The sequence below is a fragment of the Aptenodytes patagonicus genome, chromosome 4, assembly GCF_965638725.1.
Source record: "Aptenodytes patagonicus chromosome 4, bAptPat1.pri.cur, whole genome shotgun sequence".
NCBI classification, from domain to species: domain Eukaryota; kingdom Metazoa; phylum Chordata; class Aves; order Sphenisciformes; family Spheniscidae; genus Aptenodytes; species Aptenodytes patagonicus.
The window spans coordinates 2,221,892-2,240,556 of NC_134952.1; positions in this window are offsets into that span (position 1 = coordinate 2,221,892).

An 18,665-nucleotide genomic window follows, 5' to 3' on the forward strand; every position below is an offset into this window, starting at 1 on the left:
TGCCTTATGCAATTGCCGCCAGCATTACAACAGATTTAAAGCAGCTGCTGTTGGCTTTCCCTCTTTGCTTTCATAAACCGGTTGTTTGTCTGTTTGCTAGATCCTGGTGGGCGAGGTGGTGGGGGAGGGAGAACGGGAGGATAGAGATGGTCAAATGAGGGGATGGTGCCCAAATCTGCCATCTTAAGCTTGGCCGACCTTACACGAACAGCAGTTGCTCTTGTCATCCCAGGCAAGGAGCGTGAGCTTAGGAGGTCCATGGAGGACCATAAACAGGGAGTGGTAGGGTTGAGACAAAAGGATGTTCCTGGAAACACCAACTGGAGAGGAGCAACATGGTGCCATTGAGGCCAGACAAGAGGCAACTCCTAGCAGCTGAGATACAGGGTTGCAGCTAGGCCTTTGACTGCTTCCTCAAGCAAACAGAAAGAGAAGCCTGATTTTTTTTGTTTGAAGTAGCGAGAAGTGGAAGTGGTAAGATTGGGACAGAGCTTGAATGGGTGGTTGAGAGGAGAGGACTGGGTCTAGGGTGACGCTGGGTTGGTGACCTCAGGTTGCAGAGAGGTGACTGACCCCGTTGAGCTTGGGTTTGGCTGTGCTGGGCCTGACCTGGTGGTTCAACTGCTCAGCGAGAAGCGAGGTGGAGGACAGGGTGGTGCAAGACCCGCTTGCAGCAGGGAGGGAGGACATGACTTGCTTGTGTTTGAAGATGAGAGAAGCAAGAGATGGGGTGAGGGAAGGAAGGAAGATAAAGGAAGGGGAGCAGGTGACACGGGAAAGTTTACAATTGAGCACTTGAGTCTCCTCTCTTCCCTGCAGGCAGGAAAATGCCCCAATTTCAGATGCAGCAAGACTTTAGTTTTACTGCTTCAATTAGCCTGCTTGAAACTCTCTGTAGGATGAGAGAAACCCCAATGCCCAAACCACAGCCAGTACCTACACGTGCAGAGCACCTGCCTGTGGGTATGGCTCTGCCTACATGTCCCGCAGGGAAGCCTGGGATGCATTTTCCATCTCACCCCAGAAACAATATCTCTAACACACAGCACTGTAGCAACACCCTGGGCTGTAGCTTCAAAACTCCACCATTAAAAGGAATGACCTCTGACCCGGGCCCTTCCCCAACACAAATACACTCGCCTTCAGCCACAATTGCTGCCTTTATTCAATCCAAGTATTCACCAGCTTCTTTCTATTCAAATAATACTAAAAACATGCTCATACAAGGGTCAGCATGTCTTAATATATAACTAGTATTTCAGCAAAACCCCAGGAGCAATCAAATCATCACTCAAATAGAAACAGTCCAGCCAGATATCCACAAAGAAGCCTTTTCCATCATTCCAGAAAATAGTCCCTCAGCTGTCTCCAGCAATCCTATTGTCAATAGATGTTTTTTTGCCACTTTCCCAGAACGTCCACAAACACAAGGGGTTTCAAATCCAGAGAGGACAGTGCAGGAAAACCAAGATTTAGAGTCTCAATGGAGGCAAAGAAATTGCCAACAGCTAGCCCTCTCTCCTCAGCTGAGGTAGAATGAGCTCCAGCCTTACCAATGATCCTCGTGGTATGAGGCAGAGAAAAAGTAGATCTTCTGAGTTTCTTTTGGCCTTGACCAGTGTTTAAATGCATAATTGGTACAGTTTAAGTGTTGTTTGGCTTCACAAGGGGTCTCAGAGTCCAGTCTACGATAAGGTTTGGAGACAGGGTGGCAGTCAAAGACTGCAAAGGGGTTTGAGCATTCATTTCCTTTCCATTCGTTTCAAGCCCAGCTCTCCCTTTGCAGTGAGTGGGTAAGTGATACATCACAGAGCAATCGCCATGGAAAGCACATCAGCTCTCCATTTTCTGAGGCTGGGTTTTATCTGCATGTTTTGTTTGCTCTTTGGGCTGGTAGCCACATGTGTGTAAGGTCTCCTGGTTTTGCATATTGCTCTAAGCAACCAGCTCATTGCCGAGCTCTGTGTTTCCAACCTCACTGCCTCTTTCATTTTTGCATGCTAAAAAAGGAGCAAACACCTGTACGGCTGTGGTTTGTTTTACTCTTTGAGCTTCGCTGGTGGGAAGGTCAAAAGGAGGAAGGGCTTGCTGTGTACCCTGGCTTTCTTACCAGCCTGGTATTTGTTTTCATATTAGAAAAGCTTTGTAGATAGAGCTTGTGCCTGCCAAGTGCCGAATCCTCACCCATCTGCCTGAGACATCCTTCTTGCCCGCAATCACGTGACCGCTCCTTTTAGGATAGGCAGGAAAATAAGCATAGGAAGATACTGCTCACCTTCACCATGGTCCTCCTGGACCCACAAGGCATCCTCACCCTGGGTCAGGGAGTTAAATCAGATGGAGACTCCTCCACAACCCTCAGCAGACGTGCTGGTTGCACACAATCTTTGAACCTTGAATCCTTCCCCTTGCCCCTGTTGGGCTTTCCTGTCCTGGCAAAGGAAGGTCCAGATGTGGGCCTAGTTAAACCAGAGGTGAACCCCACATGCTGAGGGCAGGAGTCACCGGGTCAGTCCAGTCCATCAGGCAGTTTCTCCCTGTGTCAGACCATCTATTTTGCAGCCTAGCTCCACAGACAAATCAAGATCTGCCCTTTGTGGAGATGTCCTCTCCATCTCTTCTCCTCCCCGCCGCCTGGCTGGCCCGGACACATTCAGCCAACTGCCCACCAAACACCCCTCTGGGATTTGCAGCGATAACCATGCCAGCCGGTGGAAATCTTTTCCTTGACTTACCTCCTCCCAGTGAGAAACTTTCCCATCTGTTTGTCAGTCAGTTTCTCCCCAGCAGCAAGAGGTCCTGGCAGGGTGTCCCATCTCCGTAACTTACCCTGTAGCTTTTTTTGTGGGGGGAAAACAACTGGGCAAATTAATAGAAGAAAAAAAAAAATCCATTGAAGACTTAAACACGAAGACCTCACTTTTGGCTCAGGAAGTCTCTGAGCTGCGAATTGCAGACTGAGTATTGCGGGGACGTATTGCTACGTACTGCCCCTTTTCTTATGCTCATCCTTAGGCATCGGCTGTTATTGCCACTGCCAGAAGATAGGACACGGCGTTACTTGGATCATGACTGAGCTGCTGTGGCTGCTCTTGTGTGCAGGGCTAGGTCTGTGCTTCTTCAAGTGCATTAGAATTAGCTTGCAAAGACCTAGAGGGAGGTGAGCTGAAGCCTTCCCTCCCCTTCCACATTTTCCCTTCTGCTTATTTAGTCAAAGATTAAAATTTCGCATTTTGTATTGTTCGGTATTTGTCTTGTACTAGTACTGTGATTTATGTTCTCTATTGTTTCTGTATCATGCACCTCTTTTTCCCTTGTTTGTTGTTTAGCTTTAGAAACAGGAGCAACATACATTTCTAGTCACATTATCTACCTTTCATGTGAACTAAAAGTTTTCCAGTCCCTAAGGTGAAAGGAGAACTATGTTATGTTACCAAAAAGCCCTTCTTTCTCCTAAAGGAGACTTCTGAGCAAATGAATACTTAGCTGAAACAAAGGTTGATAAATACTCTGAATAGAAATTGCTTCTCATTTCTTTTTATCGCAGTTTCACTCTTGTTTGAGTTCTGATTTCACAGCTGTCCTAGTTGTAAGAAACTATGGTCAAAAACAAGTCTGAGAAGCCCTGTACTACATATTAGTAATAGCAAGAGCAGCAAGTGCAACAAAATGTAGAAAATCTTATAAAAAGTTAAAATACATTATATACATCCAAATTAATTAGAAAAGGATTTAAACATCACCTATCCTTTTTTTTTCAAGTGCACAGGGTTGTTTTCTCACCCAGCTGGAGTTCCCTCTGCGCCAGTTAGCTCAAGGTTTGTAGGGAATATTTTGGCAGCTGCTTCGGCCGAGCAACCTCTCCAGAGCTCTTAGTGGGATGAGTGACTTTATCTTTGGCCATTGTTTTGTTCTCCTTTCATTTAGCATCTCTTTCCTTTATGTTAGTAAAAGTATTGGGTGAAGGATGCTGCAAGGGGAGGCCTTAGACTACTTTAATGCAAGCCAGAGAGGGGACTAGCAGGCTGAAGGGCCGTGCAAGAGGCGAAGCAGCTCTACCTACATTACCTGGGCGTTAAAGGGCTCAGAAAAAACCACAAAGATGAAAGAGGATTTGAAACAAGAGCCTGTAGTGGTTTTTCCCTTGCAATAATATTGTGAGAGTTTTAAGGAGTTCTAATATAAATGAAGAATTGGGCTTTACACGTATTACCTGCAGTACTTCATTATTTAAAGAAAAGAGATGGGCTAAGACAGCGCAGCTATTCTGTTTATTCACAGCAGTTATTATTTGAGAACAGTGTCCACATATAAAAAAGATTTTTACTTCAAATGCTTCCAAGGCCTTTGAAGTGAATTTGGTTGCTGGCTTGATCAAATATTACTTGAACACAAATAAACCCTTCCTCTTAACATCTATGGTCTTACCTTGTTTACTCGTAGCGCACCTACTTAAGGGTTGAACACTGAGTGCAAAGCAGGTCAATTTTTTCCAGTACTGCATTTGGGTTTCTTTCTGATATATCACTTTCCAAACTGGAGTGTAAAAAAGTAATCACTGGAGGATATTTACTCTGGACAGACACGCTGGGTCTAGGTGTACACCAGATCCATGGGATCAGACCAGGCACCTAGCAAGGCCAGTGCTCCAGCTGGTAACACCGGTGCGTAGCAGACGTTTAGGGAGGTGCGTCCATCTGAGCAGGGCCACCACGCACAGATACTGCTCTCCTGCCTCCAGTGACTTGCAACTAACTTCTTTATCCAGAGATGATGTCTTTGTATTTAGTAATGTGTAAGGGAGCTTCTACCATAGAGCTGCCCAATTGCTTCTGGAGCTTGGGTAACCTTTTCTGGTCCTACAGCAAGGATGTGCCCCACCAGGGCATGGACGTGAGAAGTGCAGTGGGTGTCTGCAGTGGGAGCAAATCAGCATCCCCGCTGTCGTGGACCCCAGCGCAGCCTCATGGGGGACCTGATGCCACTTACCTTATCTTGCACGTCGTTCTTGCTGTTGGCAAATGCAGGGTAAACTGAGGAAGCCCCACGGTCACAGAGAGAAAGGATGCGAGGAGAGATCTGTGGCCAGCAGGGCTGAGGACAATGGGGAGTCTTAAAATGACATTAAAAGCAAAAGAAATTTTCACAATGGTATTGAGCCATTACCGGATTGAAATGGGAAAAAAGTGTTGATAATGATGAAGGCAGAAAAGTTCCCTAAATATTTCTGCTCTGTAGCTGGGAATAGTCAGATAATGTAATCACAGCCTAGGTGGTGAAATGCTTTCCATTCCAACAGTAACCCCCTAAGCGGGGTTTGGGCAGCAGCTATTAATTCTTGACACGGCTGGGTCTAGATAACTGCACCCAAGAGTTTTAAAAGAGCCGCCTGAGGAGGTCTCTGGAACATTAACGATGTTTTTTTTCACTTGGTTTGGGTGGTTCTGAAAGATGAGGGTCCGGTTAATGTTCTAACTGTGTTTTTCAAAAGGTAAATGGGATATCCTAGGAAAGTGTAAGTCCGTTAGTCTGGCATCAGTCCCAGGCAAAATAATACAGAATCTCACACAGGACGTAATAAATTAAGGGAAGATAATTAATAGAGGAAGGAAATTAAAGGAGGGTAACAAAAACTAAGGCCAAGTAGTAATACTGTCAAGTGAATTTGGTACCTTTTTAAAATAAGATTACCAATTTTTGCAGAATTATAACAGGCTTGATCTTACAGGTTTTGTCAGAAAGTTACAGAAAGTGGTGCTTCAAGTTTGTCCTGGTTTTACTTTGAATTAGAGATAGAATGGTATGCAACGCATGTGGAAGACATTAAATAGCTTGTAAACTAGCTAATTAATAAGATTCAAAGGGTAATTGTAAATGCAGTAATAAATATAATGGCCGTGTTTCCACTGGGGTTGGGCAGAAAGCATTTCCATGCTATTTAACATGTGAATTAATGACCTGAAGAAAACATACATTTGCCGCTGATAAAACCTTTCAGATGACCCAAAGAGCGGGGAAGTCGTAAATGATGAAGGAAGGAATTCTGCAATACAGAAAAATTTTGATTCTTTTATTGCCACGCAATGAGGATGCATTTGAACGCGGCCAAGTATGCACGTAGACAGTAGTGATCCATGGGCATGGGCTTTGGGAATTTGGGGGTGTGGTGGGAATCATGTGAATCTGGGCTCCCACTGCTGTTTGGTGACCAGAGGACCGATGTAACTGTAGTATGCAGAAGTGGTATGGAAACATAAGGTAGAATGGGAAGACTGTGCTTTCCATGGATTCAGTCCTCTCGAAACCAGCACTGGAGGACGGTCTGCAGTTCAGGGAGCCACCGCTTGTGAAAAGTGTTGACAACTGGAAAGGGCTGATAGAGTCATGGGACGATTCACGGAAGGGAGACATGCCTTACAGTCAGACTGCAGGATTTCAACTTTGAATGAACAAACAGGGCATTTTCATGCTTTTGGCACTTTAGGAATTGTCCTGGTTTCAGCTGGCATAGAGTTAATTTCCTTCCTAGTAGCTGGTACAGTGCTGTGTTTTGGATTTAGGGTGAGAACAATGTTGATAACACAGCGATGTTTTAGTTGTTGCTAGGTAATGCTTACACTAGTCAAGGCCTTTTCAGCTTCCCATGCTTTACTGACTGAGAAGGCTGGGGGTGCACAAGAAGCTGGGAGGGGGCACAGCCAGGACAGCTGACCCAAACCGGCCACAGGGACATTCCATACCATGGGACGTCATGCTCAGTACATAAACTGGGGGAAAGCTGGCCGGGGGGGCCGCTGCTCGGGGACTGGCTGGGCATCGGTCGGCGGGTGGTGAGCAATTGCATTGTGCATCACTTGCTTTGTGTATTATTATTATTATTATTATTATTATTATTATTATTATTATTTTATTTCAATTATTAAACTGTTCTTATCTCAACTCATGAGTTTTCCCACTTCTACTCTTCCAATTCTCTCCCCCCTCCCACCAGGGGGGGAAAAGAATCTGTCTCCTTGACTCCTTGTGCCGAAACACTGCCTCTCCTTCACTCCTGAGAAGTCCAGATAGCTTCTTCTCTTCTCAACACTCTCAACCTTTCCCTAGAGGTCAGCCTCAGGAGGACGGGAGGTAGGCAGGGTTTCTTGCTAACATTGGCATTGGTTCTCCTCATCTGCTTATTCTCACCCCACCAAAGATAAGTTCTCCCAGCCCCTCTGCTTCTTCTCCCAGGAGGCTTCTTGTCACCTGAGATCACAGCTCCTACCTCAAAGGTTATTGCCTTGGATGGAGTTTCATGTTGGCAAACTGGACTGCTCCAAGCTCCAGGCTAGTTTCTGCACGTTGAATCTGCATTGCAATTTACTGTGTGATGCAGAAAGACCTTTATGTCCCCTTTTGGCTGCTATAGCTTGTGTCCTCCAGTGTCTCCCACAAACAGACCCTAATCTTTGCACTTTTTTATCAAGCCTGAAATGCTGACCTTTTCAGGTCACTCTGTTCCTTTGAGGCAGTTGTGGTGGAGGAAATCATCAGCAAACTCCTTTTCAAACTCTCCCCTATGAGCCTGAGGGCAAGATTTGTCATCCTTTCACTTTTTCTCATCTGATGTTCACCTTGGGAGGAGCTGTAACTCCAATATCTTAGTGGGCAAATCCTTTGGGATTGGAAGAGGTCAGGTCCCTCTTGACAGGAATTTGGTGCTTTGCCTTGTTTTCCAGAGCCTCGTGCTTACAGCCTTGCCCCTGAGCTATGTGGTCACCATGAAACCTTGTCCAAATCTGTACAAATAAGATCTGAAAGGCAACAAGTATATCTCCAGAGCCCAGTGTGAGCCTTAATGCAAAAAAGTAGCCTTTCCTGGTTTTATCCTGTTCCTGATTTTCTTTTTTTTTTTTTTAATTGTTTTAGTTCTGCTAAAGATGATATTTTTAATGAATGAAAATTAGCCTTTTGTCTGATTTGTGGGACAGTGTCAGGAAATAAGAAAGCTGCTTGCATGTTCTTTGCTACTTTCCTTAAATCAATAAAATCATAATTGTTAAGGCTGAACAAGACTATTAAATTAAGAAGACCTGAACTCCTGTATAGAAGACCTTTTCGTTTCACCCTGTTAGCCCTGTAGGGAGACTGATAACTTGTGTTTGTCCAGGGCATCTCTTGCAGAAAGACATTTAGCTTTGAACTCAAGAAGTGAAGCAAGAGAGGACTCCACTGCCTGGGGAGAATTTCACTTCCACTGTGAAAAATTGGGACTTTATTTCCCATTACACTTTATCTGGCTTTAATTGCTGCTGAGAGAATAGCGAAGTGACCCACGTAGCCCCAGAAAATCCGCCTTCCTCTCTTCAACTCCCTGCACAATTCACGGTGCTCTGTGCCGCTGTCTCCTGCTGTGCTGGCTGTCACCATCCTCACTGGAGAAGAACTGAAAAATCATAGAATCATAGAATCATAGAATGGGTTGGGTTGGAAGGAACCTTAAAGATCACCTAGTTCCAACCCCCTGCCATGGGCAGGGACACCTTCCACTAGACCACGTTGCTCAGAGCCCCATCCAACCTCCCAACCTTGAACACTTCCAGGGAGGGGGCATCCATAACTTCTCTGGACAACCTGTTCCAATGCCTCACCACCCTCATATTGAAGAATTTTGTCCTTATATCTAATCTAAATTTACCCTCTTTCAGTTTAAAACGGTTACCCCTCATCCTACCACTACATTCCCTGATAAAGAGTCCCTCCCCATCTTTCCTGTAGGCCCCCTTTATACATTGAAAGGCTGCAAGAAGGTCTCCCCGAAGCCTTCTCTTCTCCAGGCTGAACAACCCCAACTCTCTCAGCCTTTCCTCATAGGAGAGGTGTTCCATCCCCCTGGTCATTTTCGTGGCCCTCTTCTGGACCTGCTCCAACAGGTCTATGTCTTTCCTGTGCTGAGGACCCCAGAGCTGGATGCAGTACTCTAGGTGGGGTCTCACCATAGTGGAATAGAGGGGCAGAATCCCCTCCCTCGACCTGCTGGCCACGCTGCTTTGGATGCAGCACAGGATCAATTGGCCTTCTGGGCTGCGAGCGCACATTGCTGGCTCATGTCCAGCTTTTCATCCACCTGTACCCCCAAGTCCTTTTCTGCAGGGCTGCTCTCAATCCACTCATTGCCCAGCCTGTATCCATGTTTGGGATTGCCCTGAGTGAGAAAGCTCTTGCAAAGGCCATTAGCACAAAACAGCATCGTTAGCACATATGCCTTAACATAGGAAACTTCTTTGCAAGGAAGCCTGATCTCAGCTTCTTCAGCTGCAGAAGCATGTCTTCTTGAGCTCTCAGTTAAACAAAGCTGGGAGTACCAGGGAACAGGATTTCAGAAACAGCATTAAATTCACCCTAATGATTGGACTAATTAACAAGCAGTGGAGCCTGCCTCCGCTGGGAGGTTTCCTCAGCCCTGTGGTTATTCATTATGGCATTTGTGATTTTCCGTGTGAGATGGCCTCAGAATTAGGGGGTGGAGATACTATTTCCTAGACACAGCGTGGTTCCTGCTGTGCTTCAGAGGCAGTGGGGTGGGAACTGCATCAGACACTGTGACCTCCAACTACCATGTGAGTCATGACAGAAATCACTCTCCCCTGCCTCGAGAGGAGAGCTTTGCCCTGCACAAAAGGAGGCCAAGCTCATGAGGGCCATGAAGCAGGTTGTGAAGGGGTGGGGAGGTACAAGAGGATGTTTTTGTGGGTTGGTGTTGAACAACAACCTGTCCTTGGCTCTTCTTGAATGCCAGAAAGGGGAGATGCAAGTGCCCTACAAACAACAGGGAAGCCCCAGTTTGAAGGGTCAGCATGTGCTGCAAAGTAAAGTATTTTCCCTTCAACTTCAGTTGCCTTTGGTCTTCTTAGGCCCTGTTACTGGGAGGTAAGGGAATCAGCCCTTTTCTCCCAGGTGTTTCCTACCAGAGCTAGTAGAGATCAAGCGAAAGAGGGCAAAATCTGATTATGTCAACAAAACATGCTCTCACATCACAAGTGATGTGAGAGCATCACAACATCACAAGTGAGCATCACAACAACCCTGTTCATTGGCCAAGAAAGGTCTGGCACAGAAAGCCACAACTTCAAGCTGAAGTTCAATCCCGTGCCTTCAAAGGGCTGATGGGCACCAAGCTCCAGAAAATGACTTAACTCCAGTAACATCAGTGAGAAAGCTCTAGGTTTACCCAAGATCAGAACATGGTCACAAGTGCTGCTTGCTCCAGCTTAGTTCAGATGGGGGATTTAAAACACAACCCAAAATGCAGCACAGCATTTACTGCCACGTTGCTTGATTGTGTAAAGCAAAGACAAACTTGTGTTTCATGCCCTAAGAAAATGCTTTCACTCCTCTGACCCACTGTAGCTGAGTGATCCTCGTATCGCTGAGCAGTTGTATTTCATTCTCTCAAGGATAAGGCCTCACCCAAAGCTCACCAAAGTCTCTGAAAAGACCTTGTGGAGGCCAGTAGATGTTAGACCTGGCTGTGCTAACCTGCTAGGAGATCACCGGAGCACATGCTGGAAATGTTCACTGCTTGCTTTCATCCCCGCCGGGACAACACTTGCTTTTATTTGCTTATCAGATCGATATATGTGATTTCACAAATAAATAGAAAAGATAAGAAGATCATAGTAAGAGCCTTAATACGGACAGAAAAGCAGTGGAAAGAAATGGAATGGGATTATTGTTTACAGGAAGATTAATACACCATCAAACAGAAACGCTGTCGGATTTCTAAACCTTATGTAACATTTTTTGTGGTCACTGCTTTCTGCGACATCACAAAAGAGCTTTTGTCATCAACACCTGAAGGGTTTCTAGTTGACTCCTCAAGCTTTTCTCAAGTAGGGACTGCAATGGCAGTTCCAAATATGCTTGACAAATTCTTCTTTATTCTGCTTCTTTTTTTTCTAGGGATAAGTGGTTTCTTTTAATAACACTTAATCAACCCAATGCACGATAACATTCATTCAGCATGAGAGAGGAATCAGGCACGCAGAGCTCGCAGCTGCAGAGTTCAGGTTGGAAGTTCAGCTCCAGCTGTGTCCCCGATTCACTCCAGCACGGGGCAAGCGTGATGGGATGAGATGCCTGTGACGTTCAGGCAACTTTCCCGTTTCTGCCTGCAACATCTACCCTGTGCACCCTCTCTGGGATGAGAGCCTTCACCTTTTCAGTGCCTTCGCCAGTACCGACATTTCAAACAGCTCCAGTGAACTCAAGGGCAGAGTTAGCACAGGGCTATTCCCACCAGCACTTATTGACTGTTTTCTCCTTGTAAACAATAGTGTCTTCTCTAAAATGTAATTGCGTATTATCTGGTGAAAATGGGGGCTCCATCCTCATTGGGAAAGGGGAAGCTTTTAAAATAAAGTAATGGTATTCAGTCAAACAATAAACACAGCTGAAATTGCTCAGTTTGGACTATGCTGCAAGGACGTAGCTGTTGATGACTGCAGCTACTTCTCTTTTTTCAGAGACAAATCTCTTGGCTATTGAGAATATGCAGAATTTTTGGCTGAATTCAGAAAGAAACCCCACACTTTGTGTTGCAACCTTGATTGACAATCAATTAATGGTTTTTGGGCACCCTTAATTTGCAAACTGCCGCAGACAGGAATTCATCCTTTGCTTCATGAGCTTCTGCAGGTGACACCGGGAGAGGGTTATACCCTCCTGCATAACAGATATCTGCAAATGTTGTCAAGAATATTTTCATTGCGACTTCCTCCCTTTGATTTTTTTTTTCTTATTGTAAACAGCTTTGGAATTATATGCTTAAATCTAGTAATGAAATTAGGAAACCAGTTGTCCTAATTAAAAGTTGATGACAAATCTACATACAGCCTTATACGACCTTCTTTCATTTTGCCAGTGAAGGCTGGCACGAGAAGATGTCCGCACTGACACATTCAGTCAGCAGCCTTGCTGCATGAGAGAATGTCTGTTTGGGTTAATATAACAAAAGCAAGTTGGTTTTACTCTTGGGAGAAGGTATGAAGTTACATAAAGAGCTGAAAGCTGGGTGTCTTCACTCACAACCTTGACCAAGCTGCTAACTGGGACAAATGTCATCAGAATGTAGTTTTACTAAAAGGTGATGAAAGGAAGAGTTTGGGAGTCTGTCGTGGTTTAACCCCAGCCGGCAACTAAGCACCACCCAGCCGCTCGCTCACTCCCACCCAGTGGGATGGGGGAGAGAATTGGAAGATTAAAAGTGAGAAGACTCGTGGGTTGAGATAAAAACAGTTTAATAAGTAAAGCGAAAGCCGTGCACGCAAGCAAAGCAAAACAAGGAATTCATTCACTGCTTCCCCTCGGCAGGCAGGTGTTCAGCCATCTCCAGGAAAGCAGGGCTCCATCACGCGTAACGGTGACTTGGGAAGACAAACGCCATCACTCCCAACATCCCCCCTTCCTTCTTCTTCCCCCAGCTTTATATGCTGAGCATGACGTCATGTGGTGTGGGATATCCCTTGGGTCAATTGGGGTCAGCTGTCCCGGCTGTGTCCCCTCCCAGCTTCTTGTGCCCCCCCAGCCTGCTCGCTGGTGGGGTGGGGTGAGGAGCAGAAAAGGCCTTGACTCTGTGTCAGCACTGCTCAGCAACAACGAAAACATCCCTGTGTTATTGACACTGTTTCCAGCACAAATCCAAAACACAGCCCCATACCAGCTACTATGGAGAAAATTAACTCTATCCCAGCCACAACCAAGACAGAACCACAAATGTTTCTCTGTCATTCACTGTTTCTCCAAACCACATGGAGAGATTGTTCCTTTACGCCAAAGTCAGGGCGTGTGTCTCCTGCGCTCCTTGCCAGTCGTTGCCTTGCAGCTTTTGCTTCCCTCCTGCTGTTTTTTTCAAGGATGGATATTCAGCTGCTTAAATATATCTGCTTTGGCAAATCCACCTGCACAGTCTTAGTCTTTCAGCACAAGTGTCATCTTGGCCTCTTGATAGCATTGGTGAAGTTAGGTCTCAATGTTGACTTGGTTGTCCTATCAAAGGACACCGTTTGATCCCATGCCAGGGGGACAGCTCTTCCAGACTTTCTGTTCTGCTTCCCAATTGCTTTTCCTCGGCTCTCACCCCACTGGGCTCATACTGGTGGAGCAACCAACACGCTGTGTGTCTGCCGGTGCAGTCCTGCTCAAGCCGACCATGAATTCAGGTGGCTCTCACTGGGAGCAGCGTGAGGGAAAAGCTAGATCAGGTCTGTTTTGATATGATTCAACGTCCAGTTGTTGTTGTTGTTGGCCACCCCGACTTCAGTTTGCATTTCCACAGCAAACTACCCTGTGAAATAATTCCCAGCAGTGTGAAGATGTTGACAAATGCCAGCACTGTGACAGAGCAGTGTCACTACAGCTGGAGATTTTCTGTGTGTTTTATGTGGTTCATAGAGAATGCACACTACAAAACTGAAAATACTTTCTAGGAAAATGTCTGTTGACAGTTCACAAGAAAGAAATGTTTTACATGGCACAGTGTACTCAGCACGTCCCAGTTCTCATGGTCCAAAGCAAATCCAGTTTGTGTTCATCGTGCTCCTCTCTCACTTCTGGCCTTGACCCCATCTTGCCACCACATCAGCCAAGGTGAAATGTCATGCAGGTTACCCTGAGAGCTACACAACCACACTATGTTGTGGGAGACCCAAGTGGGGCTGATCAGCTGCTGGATGGGTCGAGGATACGGTGCAGCCATAGAGCAGGATATAAATATCAAACCGTGCTTTGATGGTACCGCTTCCTCTAAAGCAGTGACAGCAAGGTGGATAGAAGTGATCCCCAGGCTTTGAACCAATCTAAAATCCCTCCATGGAGTCTGGCTCCTGGCTCAAAACCCAAACTTGCCCAAAATGTCATGCACAGGCCCACTGTTCCCATTCAAGTCTTGCTTCTGCTTACCAGATAAGGACAATTCAAGAGCTGTAAGACTGCAATCTAATATATAACTAACTTTCAGAGAGGCTATAGCACACAACTCTGTCTTTAAAAACGTATTTTACAGCTCAACATCCTTGATTTCCAGGAACTTATGAATAGAGAAGATATATTGTTCTTAGTAACTAAATAATATCATTAAAACCATTATGAATCCTGCAAAAAAAATTCCTGTCTACCTAATTTAATCATGTAACAATGACTATTATTAACTTGTCTTCTGCTGTTGCCATTTGAGATTATGGTCCTGGATGCATGGGTAGCTATTATATGATTCAGTTATTGTAAATGTGCATTGCTCTTAAGTGCTCAAGTGCCTGTCCTTCAGTTAGCTCCCTGAATTTATCCATTCCAGGGCAGTATGGTGAAACTGAAGAAGAAAATGAGGACTTCAGGGAACAACAGAAAGATTAACTCCTGTCCTTGTCATACGGATTAGTGTCTCATGGCTGAGTTCTCACATCTAACTACACAAGACATCCAGTGGAAGCTCTTCCTATGACTGACAATAACATTGCTCTGTGTGTCTTCTTGAGTGTCTATAAAAGACTTGAACTCCTCAACATCATGGTCACTCCTATTTGTCTGTAAGGAATGTTATATTTTTGAAACCTACAAGTTTCAGCCAACTTTGGGTCCATACCCTCAGGCTCTGTCCCACGAGTCCTCAGCTGCAGAGGCGAGAAAGTGAGTCCCTGTCTGTTCTCATCCTCAGATTTTGACCGCAGACTTCACCTCAAAAATGTGGCATACTGAGCAGACGGCACTCCCTAATAGTGTGACTGTCTGACCTCCCCTTCCACACATAGCTTAATGGAATAGGCCTCATTTCCTTAGGAAACTGGCTTCTAGGGGAAAAAAAAAAATCCCTACCTGTTTCTCTCCTTCCTTGGTAATAAAAAAAACAGTATATTGTTTCCCTGGTCACAGATTTGAGCTGAACCAGACAAATCCATTGGAGTCCAAAAAGTAAAAAAGAATAATAAATATATATTCTGCCTTACTTTTGGATTAAATCACTGTGAGGATGATATCAGCCTCCGCAGACCATGTTGCATGAAGGCAAAGTCCCTGCAGAGAGCAGGGCTGGACTAGAGCTGGGGTTCGCCTGTGTCTGTGAGGGTGACTGCTGCAGGTGCCAAACGTGCCTCCACCTAACTCTCATTTACCTGCTGCAATGGCGTTTCTCCTCTGCACCACAGGAGCAAATAACAGTGGTTTCTAGGCATCTCCAGCAGGAGACAATAGTGTTTCTGGTGTCAAAAATGGAAAATAGGAAACATTAATAGCCTACTTTTCTAATGCAATGGGGTACATAGGAGCATCATGTGTGAATGTATATGTTATTCCTACCCCACTCCTCCCTGGTGTTACTTTTTACCCCTTTGGCCAATTCCAACCAAACCTGACAGAGCCACAAAACTACTGATTTCCTGCAAGTTTCATGAAAACAGACAACTGAGCAGAGTTGAAAGACCTCAGAAATCTCATATCCACCCTCCCTCCCACAGCAATTCTCATGTCCATGTGGACAGCAACCCCCCCCACACCCCTCCCAAACCTGTAGGAAAGCAGACATCTGTGTTCAGTTACTGCCACAACTATTTGTTTTTCAATCTGGTTTTATGTGAGAAAGTGGGATTAGGGATGTCAGACTCTGCTATGGATGCAGGTGCTCACACAAGAGCAGCTCGGGTACTCAGTTACTGAGGCGTGTGTGATGGTATCATCCTGCCTTCCTGAGACATTACACGTCCTCACTAAAGAGGCTCTTGAATGAAAGATGCTCCATCTTTCACACTAATAACACCTCCGTGAAGTTATTGATGTTACTATTGAAAATTGCAAGACAGATCCCAACTAGTGCTTGCAAATGAGACCAGCCAGAGGAAATCCCTCTTGATGGCTGACCTGATCTCTGATTTGAGTCCAATCACGCTGCCGCAAAATGCTGGCACCAGTTGTGATGTATAGTATAACCTAGCCATCAGCGACAACGTGTCTGAGAGCTGAGGTAATTTCCATGCTGGGTGGAAACTATTTTCACAGTGGAATTCTTGCATTTCATTAATTACGAGTTATTTTGCAAAGCAAATGGGTTGGAGGATATCCCCTCCCCATTCCTGGGCAGTGTGGTAGATAGAGATGTACAGTCAGGGCAGTGTGCCTGTCAAGGCAGGGATCAGCCCCTGCAGCAGCTTGCCACGAAACGGAGTCACCTGCAGAAAACAGAGGCTCAAACTGAACGTCTCCCTCTAATCTCCCAGGCTCACTGCAGCAGCTGTACAGAGGGGACAATAACATTATCCCCCCCCATTTCAGAGCTTTTTGCAGGTCCATATGTACTACTGTATAAAAACCAACATGAAGTTTGCTCTCCAAGAAAAGTCATGCCATCTTCAGAGCAAAATTTGAATGATGGGCTTTAAGTAAGACCAACAGCTTCACACCAAGGATGGAGGATATGAAGAAATAGCACATAACTTCCCTTCTAGTGAAAGGCTCTGATGAGAGGAAGAACCCCTAACATCAGTAATTGGGCAGATCAAAACAAAGAGACAGAATAAAATACAGTTGTGGTAAAGCTCATAACTTTGCAACTTCAATGAATTTTTTGGATTATTTTTTCAGACCCAATATAAGGAGCAAGTGATGAACATTTGCACCTGGTAACACGAGGGCTGCGTGACACAGCCCTAGGTCATATAATACAAAAGAATGAGGTAGTGTGTCATTTACTGTCACTTGAGTAGGTGCTTGGGTGTGGGGTTTTTTTCTCTCCTCAGAAACTGGGATTAAAGCCTCTACCTGAGATGTGGAGTCTGTCATGATACTGACCGGTTGGGGTTTTATTTTTTTATATGGTTCCTTGACATTTTCCATCTTAGTTATCAGGACCCCAGTATCGTGAGACAAAGTATAAAGAAAAGTCCCCTGATACCAGGACAAGCAGTTAGTCTGGACAAGTATCAGGAGCGTGGGATTGTACCAGAAACCCTAGGTACGACCCACAAAAACATACCTTGGGAATAACACTGAAAAAGCAGGGAAATGAATAAGAACCAAAAGCAAATTTAGCCATGTGGTCTAAGCTCTCCCTATCAGGTAGTCCCCAAAACATCTCACAGACACAAATCCCAATTCTTTCGGAGATCTTTCATCTTACTTATCACTCACCCTGGCTTCTCTAAGCCTCTCCAACCCCTAGGGGATGCCACTGGGAGGAACTTTTGGGGAAGAGCCCTTTCCTGCCCCTGTCTCCAAGTGAACCGAGTTTCCCCATCAGGTTGCCCAGCATCACCTGTGCAACCTCCATCCCGCCCCAGTGCCTCGTCCCACCCCAGCACCAGCTGCGTTTTCAAACCCCAGGAAGATTCTGGGAAGCAGCAGTTAAACGATCACCACTGCCGCACCAACGGACCACCAAACTGAACACCTCCAGCTACTCCTCATTAACCCATTTCCCTGCCTGGAGGAGAAATACTGCCTGGCACCCTAAATACTTGAGTATTAACCTCCCCAGGCAGGTCAAGCCTGGGCTGTTGGACCACTGGGCTTTAACCCAGTGAGCTGAGGAGCTTCCCCCACCACAAAGTGTAAATGAGTTTATAGGAAATAGCTGAGGGTAAAGGCTAGGGTGGGCGGGGAGGTTGTCTTCCTCCCCACCCTCATTAGAGGACCTGGCCTCCTTATTATGTGCCCTCTCCTCCAGTGGTGGAGAGGAGCTGCTTTCCCTGGGTTTGTGGTGGGAGTGATGAATGGGGTAACCCCTCCGGGAGCCAGCAGGAAGGGAGGAGAGGGAGGGGGTTGTGCCCTCAATCCTCTGAGCCCTGGGAAGATGAAAGCTGAGTCAAAGGAGACCCTGAATAATGAAAATGGGCTTTCTGTCCAGCAAGGTAAGTTGTGATTTTTGTGTTTTGCTGCTTTCTTGTCTTTTTGTGGCTGTTTGAAGTGAAGGGGGACAACGTAGGCAATGCAGTAAGTGGTTGGGCTTTGTGTGGGGCTAGTAAAGCAAGTGAAGTGGAAAGATGTTGAAGGGCTTGGTTAAAAGGCATCTGGTTTCTGATGATTTGATTTTTTTGGTTTGTGTGGTTTTGTTTTTTAATTGGTTTTTTTTTTTTAAATCTGTTCTTGAGGAGTGCTGTCTGTCTGTTGTGCCTTTCCTGAGAAAAGCAGTGCTCAGGGGTGATGACTGTAGAGGTCTCACTGTAAAGGGAGGAGGGTGAATGACCAAAGCTGTGGGATGATGTGAAACAATGAAAGGGACTGAGGTGAGAAGTAAATTCTTTTCCCCTTGAATACAAAGGTTGATGTAGGGGTGGGTATCATTTGAAAGGTCTTCCAATATTAAGTTGCTATTAAATAACCCACCCTGTTATGCATCCCACAACTAATTTGTGCTTTTAGCTAGTAAAAAGCTATCGGCAGAGAGACTACACCACAGCCTGGGTAGTTGGGAAGCCAAGGTGATGAAAGGTGGTGTCTCCTTTCCCTTAAACAGTGGTATCTCTAACTGTGCTCTTCAGGAGAAAAGGCAGCTACTGTCAGTAGCTGCTGGGAAGAAATTTCCTTGCTGTTGTTCAGAGGAACAGCCAAGACAGCTCCTTGTGTCTTCTGTGGTAGCATAAGCTTGTGGACAGGGTGATGTATGAGCTATTTGATCTAATGCAGCAAGATTTTCCTCCCCAGGA